At 47.5% G+C, this 19,554-nt stretch overlaps 1 long non-coding RNA gene across 1 annotated transcript; it reads right to left on the reverse strand.

The window, feature by feature from the left end:
• Positions 1–1,143: 1,143 nt before the first annotated feature.
• Positions 1,144–12,759, reverse strand: LOC139178231 (uncharacterized). Its single transcript, XR_011562665.1, has 2 exons — positions 12,283–12,759; positions 1,144–1,987 (listed from the first exon to the last, which is right to left on the reverse strand). It is a non-coding gene; the product is annotated as an uncharacterized lncRNA (long non-coding RNA).
• Between the last annotated feature and the right edge of the window lie 6,795 nt (positions 12,760–19,554).

Consider the following 19,554-nt stretch of genomic DNA (forward strand, 5'->3'; position numbering starts at 1 on the left):
AGGAGATCAGTCCTGGGTGTTCATTGGAAGGACTGATGCTAAAGCTGAAACTCCAGTACTTTGGCCACCTCATGCAAAGAGTTGACTCATTGGAAAAGACCCTGATGCTGGGAGGAATTGGGAGCAGGAGAAGAAGGGGACGACAGAGGATGAGATGGCTGGATGGTGTCACCGACTCGATGGACATGAGTTTGAGTGAACTCCAGGAGTTGGTGATGGACAGGGAGGCCTGGCATGCTGCAATTCATGGGGTTGCAAAGAGTCGGACATGACTGAGCAACTGAACTGAACTGAATGAGGATTAAATTCATAGAAGCAAAATGCTCTGAACAGAGCCGACCCATGGAAAATGTTCCAATTTATCACTACTTATGTAATTAAACATAAACTTTGTTTCACAAGGAGTCTGTGCCTGCTTGGATGGAGAATCCCACACCAATATGGCCAAGCGTATTCCATGAAGGGCTTGAGAAGGGAGGGAGAAACTTGCTGCGTATGTCTATGTGAAAGGGAGAGTCACAACTCCTGGAGGGTGAGGAGCCAGGCCAAGAAGGCACTGAAGGTGCTCCCTGAGCACCACTGGGCTGACGTGGACAGTCTTTCTGTGGGTCATCATGCTGGTAAGCTTCAGTTTGAGGTGACCAATGTCAGTGAGCCAAGCTGGGGGAGCCCCTCTGGTCTGAGACACGACCTCTTTGAGGGGGACACTGAGAAGCAGTGACTTTGGAAGGTGGACAGTTGTGTTTGGGATCGTCCTGTGGGTTCTGGTCAGGAGCCACTAGCACTCTGTGCTAACAGGGAGATGCTGGGAGCAAAGTCAGCCAGGCCTTGGACCTGGAATCACCTGTGTAGACCTTGTGCTTTGGGGACTTATGCAGACTGCTGTGTTTCCATCAGCAACAGATTCAACTGATAACTTTAAGGACATTTAAAACTTTTTGCCAATAGACAATATTTCCCCCTCTCAGTTGACAGAAATTAGGTATGACTTTTCTTTCCCCCTTCACAGACAACATGCTTCTAGAAAAGAAATTCTTCAAAAGGGGTGATCAGCCCTCCCTGGGATGAGGTCTTTAAAATGCATCCGAATCCGAGTGGAAAGATAAGCAAGGCTAGAATGATCCACGTGGTACTGGAGTAGAGTAAGGCAAAGTAAGAATTCATGTTTATCTTAATATAGACACAGATGGTTACATATAGAAATAGTTATGGATGTCTGTCTATAGACTAGTAAACAGGTTTTTATCTTTGTTCTGTTACCTGGGAAATGACACTCTAGTAGCAATGAGCAACACCAAGTACCTGAATCTTGGTTTCTAGAATCATTCTCTCATAACCAGAACCAGGGCTCCCTGGAGAATGGTCTGATTCCAGGACTGAGGTGGGAAATATACAAGATGAAACAAGCATCCTGTAGTGCCAGAGAGAAAGGAAGTGCTCACAAAACAAACACATGGATAGAGAAATGGCAAAGGGGCACAGGAGTCAACTGACAGAGTTCCCAATGGCTAAGCGGAAGATTTTGAGCAGTACAATAAATAAAGTAGTATTGACTATACCCCAAAGTCTAAAACAAGTCCATATTGATATAAATAAATGATTGAATATATCCCTAAATGGATAGGAGACATATCTTCTGTGCAGAGCAATTTTATCTTGGGCTGTGCTGAGTCTTTGTTGCTGTGTGGGCTTTTCTCTAGTTGCATCCAGCAGGGGCTACTCTAGTTGCGGTGCACAGGCTTCTCATCTTGGTGGCTTCTTTTGTTATGGAGCACAGGCTCTAGGGTGCGTGAGCTCAGTAGGGCTCTAGGTTCAGGAGTTGCAGCATAGGGGCTCAGTGGTCGCGGTTCAGGCTCTAGAGCACAGGCTCAGTAATTGTAGCGCACAGGCTTAGTTGCTCCGCATGTGAGATCTTCCTGGATTAGGGATCGAACCCATGTCTGTTGCATCGCAGGAGATTTTTTACCACTGACCACCAGGGAAGCCCCTGTGCAGAACAATTTAAAAATAGAAATGCATGTAAAGTCCAGAAATGCTCAAGTCAATATCTTGGCATTTTCAGGCAGGAAATACACACACACACACACACACACACACACACACATAATATGTATTTTTTGCGTTACTTGTCTATAAATATTTTGCTTATAAGAGCTTCAAAAATCTCAGTTTCCATTTTTATAGCATTTACATTTGAAAAAATATATACACATTTATATATACATTTACAAATTTAAACGCTGTAAAAAATATAAATATATATGCTGTAACACTTCAATCCTGGCAAAGCTGTAAGAAACTTCAGCACAGACATCCATCACTGTGAGCAACATAAGTTCATACATGCCTTTTGGACAGCACTTTGGCAATATCTGTGAAGAAGTAGAAAAACATTTAGACCCTTGAACACGGTAGTTTCTTTCTTTCCTGAAAATTAATCACAAGAAAAATAAATCCCAGAGAAAAGACAGCAGGGAAAACAAATTGCATTTTCTTGCTATTTTATTCAAATGAACAAAGCTTGAAACTGTTTAAATGTTCCACTGAAGTTTACAAAGTGATAGTCACTTGGTGGAATCTTACTTGAGTACTAAACGTATATGAGAAGTAACATGGAAAATGCTTATGAGCACTTTCGAGAAAGAAGTATAACGCAAAATGTGTAACTGTACTACTGTAATTATGACTGAGTACACACATGGGCTGGAGGTCTGGGAAGCTGAGCAGTTGGGCTGTTGGCACCTGGATCCTTTCCATTTGCTTCACACACCCAGCCATTCCTCCCGCCTCCAGGGCCCAACACAGCCTGCGGAAATCCTCACCCAATGAACTGTCAGGTATAGGGCGCTCAACTGGTATGCTTTTGGAAGAAATGTTTCCTTAATGTTGCTATGATGTTCTCCAGTACCACTTTTAAAAACTTTCCTAAATATTTACTGCTGAACCTGGATTCAAACTTGAACAGGTCTGCCAGTGCCTCAGCTCCACTGAGACCTAACCAAACCCTCCCACGACTCACACATCCTATTCAAAGTTTCCGTTACTATCACACAGCCACCTACCGGCTTTCTCAAACAAGAGTGCAAGAAAGCCCCTGCGCGCCTTCAGATGAAGCTGAGGATTTTAAAAGGTCAAGCAGGTCAGAAATTAGCAGCTTAAAAGAGAAAGGATTTTCCAGGGAGATGCTCGGATCTCACGTGGAGAATGTAGGAATCAAAGATCACAAGCCCGGGCCAGTTACTCTCGGTCTGGGGAAAGGGGCGGGGCTAAAGACCTGAACAGTTTGGTGGGAACTAGCGGTGGGTCTGTGGCCCCGCCTCCTTTCCACTGCCGTGCTGCGCACCGGATGGTTCCCGCCCCCCAGCAAGTATACGCGGAGTGCAGGCCACGCATGTAAGGGTTTTAGGAGGCACATTAAAAAGAGTGGAAAATAAGTTACATTAATTTTAATAATATATTATTAAAATAATTAATATATTTTGCTTAATCCAAAATCTCCAAAATATCATTTCAGTATGTACTTGATAAAAAAAATTTTTTTAACATTCTTTTTTCATGCTAAGTCTTTGAAATCCAGCTTACAGCGTATCTCAGTTTGGATCAGCCATATGTCAAGTGCTCAACAGTCACATGTGAACAGAAGCTACTATATCAAACTGCACAGATCTAGAACTTTTATGTCTCCTTTTCTTTCCTTCTTCCATCCCTTCCCCCTTCTTTCTTTTCACTCCTTCCTCATTCCCCTCCTTCTCTCCCTTCTTTCCTTCCTTCCATCTATATTTCTTTTTAAAAGCATACCATTTTTAAGAAATTGAGGCATATGCCTACCTGCCTACAATGCTCACCTACGCAGAAAATCCTGGAAAGCCTTATTTTTTGGAATTCTCTGTTGTCCAGGGGCTGTTCCTTCCTGCTTGCTGCAGCCGACATGTGAGCAGATACCCTCTTTAGGCTCCTGGCAGCCCCCTTATCAGACTCCCCTGGACACATCCAGCCCCCACATGCTCATCCTCCATGGTTATAGGTGAACAAGTTGAGCTGGCTCTCTCCATGAGGAGATGGGGGCAGGCTTATGCAAGCCCTTTCGTCTTTTCTGGCAGAGTCTTTAGCACTTGGCAAGACTTCTCAGGTCTTTTTCGTGACTGGAGTTGCACTTTGCCTTGGAAGTTGGCTGCTGGCCAGAGACTCTTCTAGCCTGGAGAGTCCCTGCATCCATCTCTGGGCCTGAGGGAAACTTTGAGCCCCCAAGTAGAGGTCTCATGGAGTTAATGACAGAGATTGTCACATGTCCCTTAGCAATCCTGGAAAACCGCTCTGGGAGCTAAGTTCCTGGAGAAGAGATCTTGAGAAGAGGACTTTTAAGGGCACAGGAGAGATAGAGAATAGAAAGTCATTTTCTAGGCATAATTTTACCTGAAGTCATTACTTCTTTATTTGCATTTCCTCCCATTATCAAAGTAAACACACTCACAATTGCAGTTATGCAATGATTTATGCAGTTGCTATGAGCCCAAAAGCACTTGCGTGGCTGTGTGTGAGTTGGTGCGTCCCTGGCTTCCCGCTCTTGGGGCAACAGGAGGCGCTGGGAATTTCTCAAATGTTCACAAGAATGTCGAGAGGGAGTTCTGAGTAATCACAATTCCTTGAACTTCTTGTGGGAAAATAAAGTCCCAATTTCCTTTTAGAGATAACTGTCTTTGAAAGCTGTTTACCATGAGAGTTTTTGTTTATGGTTCAGAGAATGGTCAAAACACACTTCTGTGGAAGGTCCCAGCAAGTAAAAAATCCCACCATGGGGACGCCCTGGCCCCCAGCACGGGAGCAAACTTGAATTATCCAGCTGGGCTCCAACACCTTCTGTATTTCTGTATTCCCAACAGACTCTGGTGTTTTAGCCATGAATGTAATCAGTCTCATACACTTGATGTTGCTGTCTCCCCCTGCCTCTGTTCCCTCCTGCCGTATAGGTTTCTCCCAGCTGGATCCTGGGGAACCAAGTGTCAGGGAGACAAGCAGGATCTGCCTGCCTTGTGGGCTGGTCGGGGAGCCGCTCCTCACCCAGGCCTCCCTGCTGAGCCCTCACCCCACCTCAACTTGGTGAGCCACACCCTCTCTGGCTTCTGGTCTCCACCAGCCAGGTTGACACATAGATTAAGTAAAGAGAAGGCAAAAAAAAAAAAAAAAAAAGAAAAGGGAAGGGAAAAGGAAAGAGAAAAAAAAAGCCATCCCAAGCCAAGATGCCTGTGCCCTCTCTCTGAAGGGGTGGAGAACTGTGTTGGCAGCTGCTATCCAACCCACAGACCCAGCTGAAGGTGGAGAGGATGCCATGGCACTGTGGAGCCCGCAGTGTGGGGAGTTGCCTGTCCACTCTGTCGGGGCAGCTGGACCGTGCTCATCTAGCCTGGACCCTTAGCACCTGTCAGCAGGCTGGCTTTTGTTCTTTGTACAGAGCACAGTGAAAAGAAAAAAAAAAAAACAAACACAAAAACTCTTTTGAGGGTCTCAGCCAACACAAATTTGATAATTCCAGCAATAGCCCAGGTACGGTGATATCATTCCCTCAAAGGGTGCCAGGCCATCCCCTACCTTGTGGATAGAGGCAGAGGGAGGGCAAGCCCCTGGGGTGCCCGGGCCTCTTTGTCCCCGGCCGACCTCTGTGGAAGTCCAGGCTTCCTCATGAGGACCCCACAAGCATCACTCCTTTGTACTCAGAAGCAAGAGAGCAGGGAGCACCTACATGGGAAAGTATGGGCTTTAGGGTTTATACCAGCTTTGCTTCATGGTTTTTCTGTTATTCCTTTAGTCATCTAACAGACACAGAGCTGAACACCGCCCGGTCTTGGCTCTGACAGCCCCTCCCTGGGCGGCTGGATACACCAGAGATGGGCGGCCCCATCTCTGGTGTATCCTGGTTTTTCCTCCAGGAGGTGGAGAGCCCTTGCTTTGAAAAGTGCCTACAGAGCAGTTTCGCCCCTCTGTGAACATGAACGAGCCTTGGCAAGCGTGCGGCTGAATCACAGTCTTGGTGACACAGAGCACGTGGCGTCAAATTGCCCAGAAGTATGACTGGCACCCCAGCCTGTGCCTCCGCACCCCAAAGGAGGACCCACTGTCAACACAGAGCAAGGGATCCAAAGATGAGCCTTCTGGTTTTCTAAAAGCCAGTTGTTGAGTTTCAAGGCCTTCTCCGTACGTGGTGAATTCCTTGAAGGCAGCTGAAGTAACCACTAATTTTTTTTTTTTTAACCTACTTAGGTTAAGTGCCTTTTTCTGAGAGGAGTAAATGCCTGTGTGTGTGCCAAGTTGCTTCAGTCATGTCCGACTCTTTGCGACCCTATGGACTGTAGCCTGCCAGGCTCCTCTGTCCATGGAATCCTCCAGGGAAGAATATTGGAGTGGGTGGCCATGCCCTCCTCCAGGGGATCTTCCTGACCCAGGGATCGAACCCACATCTCTTATGTCTCCTGCATTGGCAGACAGGTTTTTTTTTACCACTAGTGCCACCTGGGAAGCCCAAATTCCTCTGTGGGACTTCTGAACTTGAGGGGAAGGTGACGAATGTTCTTACGAGGGATTTGAGTGGGGCAATCAGTTCAAACAGCTGGCTGGGGGCACTTCGATTCCTGACCCTGGAAGCTCATGGCCGACCTGGTGATGGTCTGCCTCAGTCACAGTCATGCCAGGCACAGCCCAGAACTGCTTCCAGCTCCTGACATGCCCTGGGTCTGGTGTGACCCCAGTGGATGTCTACTTGACCACCCTTGCAGGATGGGGCAGAGGTGGGAGAAGGCAGGGCAGCCACTTATATCCACCGAGTCGGCTGGAAGCTAGGCAGCTGGTGGCTTGTCAGTGACAAGCTGAGCCTGACTCATGGCCCTGTCATAACTCCTGGTGGCAGACTGACCCACAGAGGAAATTACACAGCACTCTGTGGTCATGATAGAGGCAGGGGCTTTTCCAAGTGCATCAACTGGGAAGCAGCCATCACCCACGCTGGAAGCTCAGGCTTGGGGACCCCCACTAACTTCAGGTTAGTCCTGGTGACCACAGGAGTGAGATGGCCTGTGCAAACCCCTTCCATCGTGCCCCGCTGGCAGGTGGGGCACCCATAACCCCAGCCCATCTGTGACAGAGCTGCCACGCTCCCCAAATCAGCCTTCCACACACAGTTCCTGGGGTGGCAGATCCCAGTACAGCCTCAGTCGTTCACCCACAATCTACACAGGCCCTGGGAGCTTGCCAAGGGGCCCTCAGTCAGAAAGGACAGTGCCAGTAGAACCAGAGGCCGCTCCCCTCAGGTGGTTGTGTGACTCTGGACAACTAAATCAAACTTGCTGCATCTCAGTTTTCTCATCTATCAAGTGGGTCTAGAATGCCTACCATAAGCTGTGGTGAGGATTAGATACTGTATGCAAAGGGCCCGGCACAGTGTCGGGCTCTAATACCTGGCCCTTGTTCTCAGTCTGCTCTGAGGCAAATTTCAGATTGGCCCCAACCTCCAGGGCTCAACTTTCAGAGCTGCCCCTCCCCCATATCCAGGCTCCCAACTCTTCATGCAAATATGTGGCTAGAGGAGGAGACATCACAAAGGAGTTGATTCTTCTGGGTAGTGTGAAGGGGTGGCCTTGCTTGAGACACTCTGCAAGGGGCGAACCACTGGGGAGGGTTCTTACCAAACTCCTCTTGTCCACTCCTATCTGACCCCCCAGGGCCATCCTTCAGAAAACTCTGGAGTGGGGGGAACTGACTCCCTGCCCCCAGAAGCTGGAGGAGAAGGGTGACCAGAGAGCAGGAGGAAAGAAGTAATGGGCGGCACCAGGCCCTATGTCTGGAGTTAGTCCTGGGAGCCACCTCTGGGAGAGCCTTCAGCCCATGAGGACTCTGATGGGTTAGAATGTTCCCCTGGAACCCAGAGGGCAGGATTGTCTTATGGACTCTTCTAGCCCACCTGTGCTGTCACTCGGGGCAAGGGCTGCACTGCCCGCACCCTGCCAGTCCATGACAGGGGCCCCATGCTGGGGTTACCAAGTGCCAGTTATGGGGATACCTGCAGGGTGGGCGGCCCAGGTACGCCTCTCCAGGAGGTATCAAAGGAATAGATCAAGTAGATGTCTAACAAGAAAACACAGCCCAGGACCCTGCCTCCTCCCTACCTGCTCTCCACCGCCACTTTGAAGCTCCCTCCCCCTCGTGGTGTGTCTGTTCTTCCTTCAGCCTGAAGGCCCATCCACCAGCACCCCTGGGTCTGGAGTGTGTCTCCAGGGCCCTGGTCAGGGTTCCAATTCTCTCCTGGGCTCAGTTCAGTTCAGTCACTCAGTCGTGTCCGACTCTTTGCAACCCCATAGACTGCAGCACGCCAGGCCTCCCTGTCCATCACCAACTCCCAGAGTTCACTCAAACTCATGTCCATTGAGTCCGTGATGCCATCCAGCCATTTCATCCTCCTGGGCTCAGGGCGGTCCTAACCAGCAGCCTTGGGGTTCCCAGAGGCCGAGGCCAGCTCTTGTGCCTGGTCCCTTGAAACTTGTGCAGTGCCCAGCACACAGTGGGTGCTTGGCATTTGCAGAAAGTCTGGTGGGGAGGCCGAAAGCAGTTGTGTGTATGCACATACATGTGTAAAGGGGGTGTGTAAGGGATGCAGATTCACTGTGCACCTGCTACACAGGGTATCTCATTTCATCAAGTCATTTGGTCATTTGTGTAGTTGCTTTGAGGGTGGCTTTTCATGTACATTCCTCAGCAGGGGTGGGGGTGAGGAGAGCTCTATTCTATTTTTATCTCCCCCACTGAAGGGTGCTCTGTTCACAGGGCCCCTTTCCTCCCCTGGCACTTTCCCCTACATGCAGCTGCAACTAGAAACTTTGCTTGTAAAAGGAACTGGTTGCTTCACATCCACTCACCTCACCCACTCCCTCTGAGCCCTATGGGGCCCCAGTGCCAGCGTCACTTCTTCCGAGGACCCTCCTTCTTACCCCACCCCCAGACCAAAGCTGGGCTGGATGGGGTAGAATCCCTGCTTCCTCCTGGAACCTGGGAACCAGCTGAGATGTGACACCTTCCTTCTCCCCCATCCCCAGCAAGGGTTCTCTTGGACTAGTGGCCCCTCCCTGCATCAGCCTGGCAGTGGGAATAGCCCACAACTCCATGTAGCAAAGGAGCAACTCTAAGGCCCTTTCACACCCCTCGAGGTTGGTTTATTTTAATCCATTTTATGCCCAGTTGAGCATTAGAATGCAGTTTGGGGACTTCCCTGGTGGTCCAGTGGCTAAGACTCAAATACTAATGCAGGGGGCCCAGATTTGATCCTTGTTCAGGGAACTAGATCCCACATACCAAAACTAAGAGGCTGCATGCCAAAACTAAGACCCAGTGCGGCCAAATAAATTAATTTTTAAATCAATAATGCAATTTGGAATTGGAGGCACGATGGTTACATCTGGGAAAAGGTAGTTATTCTGCATGTGATCTTTATAACCAGCCTGCATGTGAGTACATGGGGAGGACATTTATTATCTGTAATTTACAGATAGGAACCCTGAGGTCCAGAGATTAAGGTCACTCAACTATTGCTCTGTCTTCTGAATCCCAACTCAGAGCCACTTTTTACCACCAGGTATACACAGAAGCAGGTGCCTGGCACACAGGCTAGAAGAGGCAGGGCTCAGAAAGAGTTTCTGGGGACATCTCTTCCCAGGGAACACAAGCCAGGAGACCCTTGGCTCCACTAAATGGCTGGTCTGCTCTGGGTGTTGAGAAAGCCTAGAAGCTGTGGTCTCCTGGGGTGGGAAACGGTGGGAAACTGCACCACCTCTGGGCCAACACGTGATCATAGCTAGTAGTGAGGTAACGACCGTGTTACAATGTCCCAGACTTCACATGCTTTCCAGAGATAGACTCATTGAATCCTCATAAAATCCTAGAAGGCAAATCCGATTCCCTTTTACAGATAAAAGGACAGAGGCATAGAGAGGTTAAGAAACATGTCCGAGGTTACACAGTTAGAAAATAGCCAATGAATGTGGCTTTCCCTCAACTCTTTTTGGACTGTTGACTCCTGTGGGCAGAAAATGAGATTGGTCCCTACATCTGTGCCCTGAACATGAAAACAAGTGTCCCTAACCTGTTGTATCATCCCTCTGCTTATGAAGGTGCACTTTTGCTTGGCAGGTACAATGGAGGGTGGTTTACTGGATTTTGTAAAAGCAAAATTCCTTTTAGTATTTTGTGTTGTTGGGATAAGAAGTACAGGGGTTTTCATTTTTCAGCTATTTGCAGTCATAGGTGCTTTCCATCAGCTGAGACTCTGTACAAGCCTGACCTGGAAAAGGGACACGTGATCTAGGGCTTTTCTGGCCAGAAGACCTGGCATGCACCAGCTGCAGTCAGCACTGCCCTCAGGACTATGGCCTCAGTGAATGGCTGGAGAACACAAACCCAACCCAGCATGAGGCCCGGTGTTTTAGGGTAACTTTTTTTTTTAATTAATTACTTTTCATATATATATGATTGAAGTAGAGTTGATTTACAGTGTTCCAGGTGCTCAGCAAGGTGAGTCCATTATACATATACACATATATTATTTTCCAAAGTGTTTTCCTTTATAGGTTGTTACAAGATATTGACTATAGTTCTCTGTGCTATTAGGATAACTGACTGCATCTGGATGCAGCTCTTTGTAACAGTTATCTCTACACTGCAGTCCTGGACATTTGTCCCTGGGGCTCCTCTCACCAGTCCGCCCTTCTCTGTAGAGGGCCAGGCTGGGCTCAGCCTGGGGGCACACAGCAGAGATGTGCACAGGAGCGAGTGAGGCTGGCCTATTCCCTTACCCCACTGCAGGCTCTCTGGGCTCAGGTCTCACCAGGTTGCCCAGACTCCTGCCAGGCCAGGCCTCAGGGAACACGAAGGCTGCCTCGAGGCCTGGGCCATGATCCTCATCTTTCTAAGTGTTAGTTGCTCAGTCGTGACTGACTCTTTGCAACCCCATGGACTGTAGCCTGCCAGGCTCCTCTATCCATGGGAATTCTCTAGGCAAGAATACTGGAGTGGGTTGCTATTTACTTCTCCAGGGGATCTTCCCAAGCCAGGGATCGAACCCAGGTCTCCTGCATTGCAAGCAGATTCTTTACCATCTGAGCCACCTCTAAACAGCCCCTTTATTAAGCTCTCCAATTACCCACCTGCGGGTGAGGGCTGGTTGCCGCCTGTTACATCTCTAATGTGCACAACAGTTATCCCGACCATCTCCTCTCATCCACTCCTCACGCCCACTGTATCAAGTCAAAGTGACCTCCACCAACTCTCCACCCTCCATTCTGAGGGGCCCGGAGCCCGGGAGATCCCAGCTCATTGGGTTTAATGGAACTGATGGGCCTGGCGACTGGAAGCCGGGTTACTTCCTGGGAGAGGTGCCGCAGAAAACTGACAGATGGATGTCCCAAGCGCAGTCCTCCAGGGTGTGGAGCCTCGGGAGGCACGGGTCAGTCGGGCCATCCACGGGTCGGACTGAGACCTCCGCTCAGTTAGGAGGCCCTGCTGCGGGCCGCAGGGCGCACGTGACCTCCAGGAGCGTCCAAGCTGAGAACGACCCCTCCCCCACCCGCTCTGCAGACACGAGGGCGGGGACTCCGCCGCCCAGCTCCCGCTTCAGCCGGAGACCAGCCACCGGGAGGCTACGCCCCGCGCTCCAGGGAACGCGGTCCTTTTTGGCAGGGGCTGCGGCCAGGATACTGACCGCCGGCCTGTCAGCTCTAAAAGAAACAGGAAGTGCTCATAGGCCGGTCCCTCCTTGGCACTCTGGTCTTTTTCCAGGTCCAGAAAGCAATATCAAACGCACCCTGTTATGGTAATGTATGAGTCAGTTCTGTCCTGTTGGGGCTTCTCCCCCAGGTGCCCAGATGAATGGCTTGACAGGTGGGGGCAGGGACTGGAGAGTAAAGGGTCCTAGACTTTGCAAGCAGGAGGAGAGGTTGATAAGCTTCCGACCACCTCCCTAATCACCTTATATTGTAGACAAGGAAGGGACCTGGATTGCAAAATCAGTCTGGAAACCCGGACTCCCAGCACCCAGCAGCACCTTTGCACCCAACCCTCCTCTCTGGCACTGAGCTGTTTTCTGAGCAGTTTTTCTAAACCTCTTGCTGAAGGCCCACAGGCTCAGGTCAAAGAAGCTTTGTTGAAAAGTTGTTGCTCAGAAGCTGGGGAGAGACGACCCTGGCACATTAAGGGAAGTAGATGCCGCCTCCTGAAGCCCTTCCTGAGGAGCCTTGTAGGAATACATACCTTTTCTGAAATCTTCTGTTAATCGGGATCTCCCAAAGTAAACTGTAAGCTCTAACCTTCACCTGGGTCAGTCCACATTTCCTGGAGAATTTCAGTTCTCCTTCTTCCTGCACAGTACAATGTTGGCAATGCTTCCTAGGCAACATTCCAGCCTGCCTCATACCCAGCCTGAGCAGTGTGTGTTGAATTTGGTTGCATAGTCATCGTAGGACAGAAGCCACAGCAATCCAAGGACTGGGATTAAAGAAGGACTAGGTGCCGGTGCCCAGACCATCCCAGCTAGGACAGGGCCTTCTACCTCCCAGACAGGGATGAGGGTGGGTGCCGGATGAGCCGGGGCTAATAGGAATTGTTTTCTGAAGCAAAGCAGATAAGACTTCCTCTTGTCCCCACTACCCTACGACTAGTATCAGTGGTTGTATTATTGAGAGCTTATGGATCCTGTATGTTTGGATTGCTTCTTTCAACCCTGCAGGTTGGAACTACCAAAGCCCCAGTTTAAAGATGATCAAACTGAGGCCCAGAAAAGTTAAGTGGTGTGCTCAAGGCCTCATGGCTGGCAAGCGGTGAGGCTCAGAGGCCTCTGTTAACTACTCCGTTCTACTGCTCCCTCCTCCCCAAAGTGATATCCACGGTGGCCTCCCCGCTTTTGAGGGCACTGAGGTACCCGCTGAGCAGAGAGTCACAAAGGCTGCCCAGGCAAGGCAGACTCCAAAATCAAAAAGCCTTTTCTTTGTTGTGTTTCTTCCATGACCCCTGAGCTGTGAGAAGTCCTTGCCCAGCCTGTACCCATGGTTGCCCAGTGGGCCTCTGAGGTGAAAGTTCAGAAGTGAGAGGACAGCATGAGGAATGCATCCAGCCACCCCAGCCCTATCCGTGGCACTGCCTACTGTAGCGGGGGTTGGGGGGGAGGGTCGTCATGGAACCCTCACCAGAGAGCTTGGTTATTGAAACAGACTGCAAAACAATAAGGCTGGAAACCAAGCCAAGATGCAGGGCTGGAAAGCCAGAAAAAATAGGAAAGGTACCTCCCTTATCAAGATCACAGAGGCTCTGTTCAGGGAGCAGCTGGAACAAAAAGTTCCAATGAAAACTCAAAGCAGCCACTGAAGGAGACGGTGTTGGAGGAAAGAACATGTTTCCCAGGGCAGGGTCTGGGCCATCTTTCCTATGTCTGTGGATGGAGCCCACAGCACAGAAAAAGGGCACGTCCTGCTTAGAACTTACTGAACCTGAAGCAGCCCTAGCCGTCAACACCTGTGCTTTCCAACCTTCTGTGACATTTACTAGCCCACTCATTGTACTAATTTCTTAATTTAGGAAAAATGAAATAGAAAAAGTCTTGGGAAATCTAGGAAGCTCATTGCAGGAATACCTCAGAAAGATGACTCAGCACTTCTCCATTTCACAAAGGGAACCAGAAGTTTCGCAAATACAACGTTGTTCTTGCTAAATAAGGGGATTGAACCAGGAACCTGACACCTAAACTTTTTGCTAAGTGCCCCTGGGGCTCAGTTAGAAGATTCATTGTTGGCAGGAGGAGCGCTCTCACCTTTTCAAAGATGGTTGAGTCTGGAATGGCTGAGAGACTCGATTCAGCCAAGGATCACAAGTTGGTTCAGGCCTGGTAGCCAGCGTGTTTTTCTGGAACACCAGAGATTGTTGAACTATTGATCCATTTCTCAGACCAGAAGCAAGAGTGCCAACAGAAACTTTTCCTAGAAATAGGACATGAGCCTGTGTGTAGAGTATGGATGCATACTCAGCTGTGTCCGACTCTGCGACTCCATGCACTGTAGCCCACCAGGCTCCTCTGTCCATGGGATTCCCCATGCAAGAATACTGGAGTGGGTTGCTATTTCCTTCTTCAGGGAATCTTCCTGACTCAGGGATCGAACCCGAGTCTTTTGTTTCTCCTGCACTGGCAGGCAGATTCTTTACCACTGTGCCAACTGGGAGGCCCAAATAGGACATGAAATCCCAATCAAAAGCAAGTGTCCAAAAAAATCTTTTAATGACCGCATGGTCAGTGGTTTTCTAGTTTGTTCACTATGACATTTGCTCTTATAAATGTGTTTTGTAACAGGTATATGAACATTAACTATAATTCATCAAGAAATTAGATGAGTGGAAATAGAGTTTTATGTTTCTGTAGTAGCTTGTTTTGCCAAGTTACTTAAGTTGTTTATTTTTAAAAAGTACTTTCCCAGATGTCATGCCCTCCTTACCAGTGCTGTAATTTTCCTAATTTTGCACAGGCCTCACATATGATGTAGCCAGTGAGAGTTCAATTAGCTTTAGAACATCCCAGCTGTACATGCCACATCATATCACCTGCTTGCAGATGGCAACCACAGCATGGTTTGGTCTGGAGCTGACTGGAAGAGTTGAGAGAGTTCAAGACTTGTCCGAGAGTCCCCCCAAATCTCCCTGAGCCAGGGAACTGAGCCCAGCACTGCTGCAAACCCCGGGACTCAGGACAGGGGGGTTTTCTAAGGCTGGATTTCTTCTTGCTCACATACACGCACATGCACAGATGCAAGCTCTTTATCAAGTGTAGTTTCTTCCTTACTGAGAACCACCTTTCTATAAAAAGAGGATGTCAGTTACTTCTCTTCGAAGCCATACTGGCCTTTAGTTGGCCCCAGAACTTCTCGCATTCGTCCTGCCCCCTCTTTGGGCTGGGAGTCAAAGCATTGCTCCCAAGAGCAGCCTGGCACTGGTTTTCCCCAAGGATTGGAAGTTCTCGAGAACAGGAGCCACAGTACACTTTTGGAAACTCCTTATAGCACTTTCAAAAAATATATATACTTTAAAAGTAACCAGGGGAGCAGCAAATGTTTTCAGTACTTTTAAAGCGTCCCCTAGTCTTGGTTCATGATATGTTTATGTATTTTTATATAGACTGAATCCTGTGTTTTTGTCCTTTCTGTCTTAACATCCTACAGTGTACACAGCACACATTTCCATGTGATTCAGTTATTTGTTACTATGTAGTATAAACTATCCCAACATTTAGTGCCTGAAAGCATCCTTGATTTATGATTCCTCAAGATCTTGTGGGTTGGGGGGGGGTTCTTCTGTGCCATATAGTATTACTCAAGTGGCTCCTTCAGCCAGGAGTTCTCCTGGGCACCTCTGTTCCTCTTTTTGAGCTGCCTCATTCACAGGTGTCTCCTCCTCCCACTGGCTAGTCAGGGCTTCCTTGAAGCATGGCAGCTGGGTCCTAAGAGAGACACCTTCCAAGAGAACAGATCTAAAGCATCAGCACTGATAAAGGCTGCTGTCTTATCATGCTTCCTTGGGCTTGTTGGCCATCATCAGGCACCTGGTTAAGGCCAGAGAGGATGTGGGAGGGACCACACAAGGGGACAGATTCTAGAAGACAGGCTTCCTGGGAGGGCACAGTCTATCTGCCACGCTGGAATAGCCTGCCACCACTTCCTTCTTATTCCAGCAGTTGAGTAATGGTTATGGATTTGACATTTTCAGGCTCAACTCTCTGAGAGCGGACCTGATGTTGGCATTGTGAATTTGCAGGGATGACATTAGACTCGTGCCTCCAGGCTAGTGCAGAAGTAAGAATCACTTACCAGTGAGTGAGCCTGGCTGTCAACAGAGCACCCGACTCTTACCAAGGCTGGGATGGCCTCCATTTGTCTTGGTTACAGGGTAGCTCTTGTAAAGTTGTGACAGGGGTTGAGGGGAGAAATCAATACCTTTTTATTTGTGCGGCTGGGGAAGGAGGACTTCATGTGAGAGGTAAAGATAGTGATGGTGAAAAAGGTGCAAGAGTAAGCACAAGACCTCTCGGTGATGACATGATTCCAGGGGTGAGGAGCTGGCTGTTTCCTAATGTTCAAATTTGGAGATTAGCAAAGGTCTTGAAACATATCCATTGCAAATGTTGGGTGGCTAGGCAATGGCACCCCACTCCAGTACTCTTTCCTGGAAAATCCCATGGGTGGAGGAGCCTGGTAGGCTGCAGTCCATGGGGTCGCTAAGAGTCGGACACGACTGAGCGACTTCACTTTCACTTTTCACTTTCATGCATTGGAGGAGGAAATGGCAACCCACTCCAGTGTTCTTGCCTGGAGAATCCCAGGGACGGGGGAGCCTGGTAGGCTGCCATCTATGGGGTCGCACAGAGTCGGACACGACTGAAGCGACTTAGCAGCAGTAGCAACTGTCTTCTTGTAATAAGTTTTTGCAGGGGGTGTAGGGGGGAGGGATAAATTAGGAGTATGGGACCAACAGATATACACTACTAAATATAAAATAGATAAAAAACAAGGATTTACTCCATAGCATGGAAAACTATCTTCAGTATTTTGTAATAACCTATAATGGAAAAGAATCTGAAAAAGAGAGAGTGTGTGTATATGTAAGTATGTATATATATGTGTGTATGTATGTATGTATATATATATATATATATATATATATATATATAACTGAATCACTTTGCTGTGTACCTGAAAGGAACACAATATTAGATCAGCTATACTTCAATAATAAATAATTAATCTTTTGCTGATATGAATATAATTTAAATAAAAAAGGAAAATAATTCACCCAGTGGCAACTCTCCCATCTACAGAGCTCCTTTCTGAACACCTTTCAGAGAAGGTACGCACAGCCAGGACCGCTCACCGACCCAGCAGCAGTCGGTGATTCACTGCCCTGTCACTGTGTTTTTCCCAGGCTGTGGCCATATTCCTGCATGATATATTGTAAGTGTAAACATGGGCTAGGTACGTTTTTTGTTCTTTTAAAAATTCATCATACCTTTCTTTTTCCTATTCCATATCACAGTTTGGTTAACTCTTCCTCTGCAGGAGAACATCTCTCTAGGCTTTCTACACTGTTGCTGTTATAAATAGTACTGCTCTAAACATCTTTGCAAGTCTTTTATTTTAGATGATTTCCTTGAAGTAATAAATTTATACTCCCTGACCCACTTACCTCTAAAGTGGGTCAGGGAGTATATATGTATAGTTCTTGTTGCTTATTTCCAAACTGTTCCTAGACCCAAGCCACCCAAATATATTCCAGATATATTGGAGTCAGATATGAAACAAACAAACACCCCCACCCGCACTACGAAATCTAAGTGAAAGTGAAGTTGCTCAGTCATGTCCGACTCTTTGCGACCCCATGAACTATAGCCTGCCAGGCTTCTCCGTCCATGGAATTTTCCAGGCAAGAGTACTGGAGTGGGTTGCCATTTCCTTCTCCAGGGGATCTTCCCAACCCAGGGATCAAAGCTGGGTCTCCCGCATTGCAGGCAGACGCTTTATGATCTGAGCCACCAGGGAAGCCCTCATGAAATCTAAAGGAAAACAATAGAAAACAATATAATTGTTGGAAGTGAAAAGACTTTCTAAGTCTAAAAAGGAAATGATCATGCAAGAAAATATTGATAGAGTTGATTTAAAAAATATTTTAAGCCACACTGAGCTGAGTAAAGACCATTTCCTGAGGCAATGAGGGAAATACACCTCCAAGCAAAGGCTGATGTCCTCTGCATTCCATTGAGATATAGGTAATGAAAAAAATCCCTTTCCAGGAACATCACAGAAGTAATGTGCCACTCTGCTTGGAAACCAGTTTGAGAATATATGTGGTACACCTGAAATGAACATTTCAACTAAGTCTGATGCTGTAATTATAAAGTCTTTAAGAATTTAAATAAAGCCTGGTAAAAGATATTGATAAGCAAAGTGACAAAATATTAAAATTCTTACAGTATGAATAAGTATGAAAGAAAAAACAGTATTACTTCAATATAAATAAAGGATACAAGTAGACAAATTACAAATAAAAGCAGAGTTCAGTTCAGTTGCTCAGTCGTGTCTGACTCTTTGCACCCCATGGACTGCAGCAGGCCAGGCTTCCCTGTCCATCACCAACTTCTAGATCTTGCTCAAACTCATATCCATTGAGTTGGTGATGCCATCCAACCATCTCATCCTCTCTTGCTCCCTTCTTCTCCTGCCTTCAATCTTTCCCAGCATCAGGGTCTTTTCCAGTGAGTCAGTTCTTTACATCAGTTGGTCGAAGTATTGGACTTCCAGCTTCAGCATCAGTCCTTCCAATGAATATTCAGGACTGATTTCCTTTAGGATTGACTGGTTGGGTCTCCTTGCAGTCCAAGGGACTCTCAAGAGTCTTCTCCAACACCACAGTTCAAAAGCATCAATTCTTGAGCGCTCAGCTTTCTTTATAGTCCAACTCTGGAAAAACCATAGCTTTGACTAGACAGACCTTTATCAGCAAAGTAATGTTTCTGCTTTTTAATATTCTGTCTAGGTTGGCATAGCTTTTCTTCCGTGGAGCAAGCGTTTTTTAGTTTCATGGCTGCAATCACCATCTGCAGTGATTTTGGAGTTCCCCAGAAATAAAGTCTCTCACTGTTTCCATTGTTTCCCCATCTATTTGCCATGAAGTGATATGACCGGATGCCATGATCTTAGTTTTTTGAATATTGAGTTTTAAGCCAACTTTTTCACTCTCCTCTTTCACTTTTATCAAGAGGCTTTTCAGTTCCTCTTCACTTTCTGCCGTAAGTGTGGTGTCATCTGCATATCTGAGGTTATTGATATTGGTTTTGAGGTTATTGATATTTCTCCTGGCAATTTCTTCCAGCTTGTGCTTCATCCAGACTGGGCATTTTGCATGATTTACTCTGCATATAAGTTAAATAATCAGGGTGACAACATACAGCCTTGACGTACTCCTTTTCCAGTTTGGAACCAGGCTGTTGTTCCATGTCCAGTTCTAACTGTTGCTTCTTGACCTGCATACAGATTTATCAGGAGGGAGGTCAGGTAGTCTGGTATTCTCTTCTTTAAGAATTTCCCACAGTTTGTTATGATCTACACAGTCAAGGATTTGGTGTAATCAGTAAGCAGAAGTAGGTGTTTTTCTAGAATTCTCTTGCTTTTTTGATCCAACGGATGTTGGCAATTTGATCCCTTTTCTAAATCCAGTTTCAACAACTGGAAGTCCACGGTTCACGTACTGTTGAAGCCTGGCTTGGAGAATTTTGAGCATTATTTTGCTAACGTGTGAGATGAGTGCAATTGTGCAGTAGTTTAAACATTCTTTGGCATTGCCCTTCTTTGGGATTGGAATGAAAACTGACCTTTTCTAGTCCTATGGCCACTGCTGAGTTTTCCTAATTTGCTGGCTTATTGAGTGCAGCACTTTCACAGCATCATCTTTAAGGATTTGAAATAGCTCAACTGGAATTCCATCACTTCCACTAGC

Source organism: Bos indicus, chromosome 21 (assembly GCF_029378745.1).
Source record: "Bos indicus isolate NIAB-ARS_2022 breed Sahiwal x Tharparkar chromosome 21, NIAB-ARS_B.indTharparkar_mat_pri_1.0, whole genome shotgun sequence".
Lineage (NCBI taxonomy): Eukaryota > Metazoa > Chordata > Mammalia > Artiodactyla > Bovidae > Bos > Bos indicus.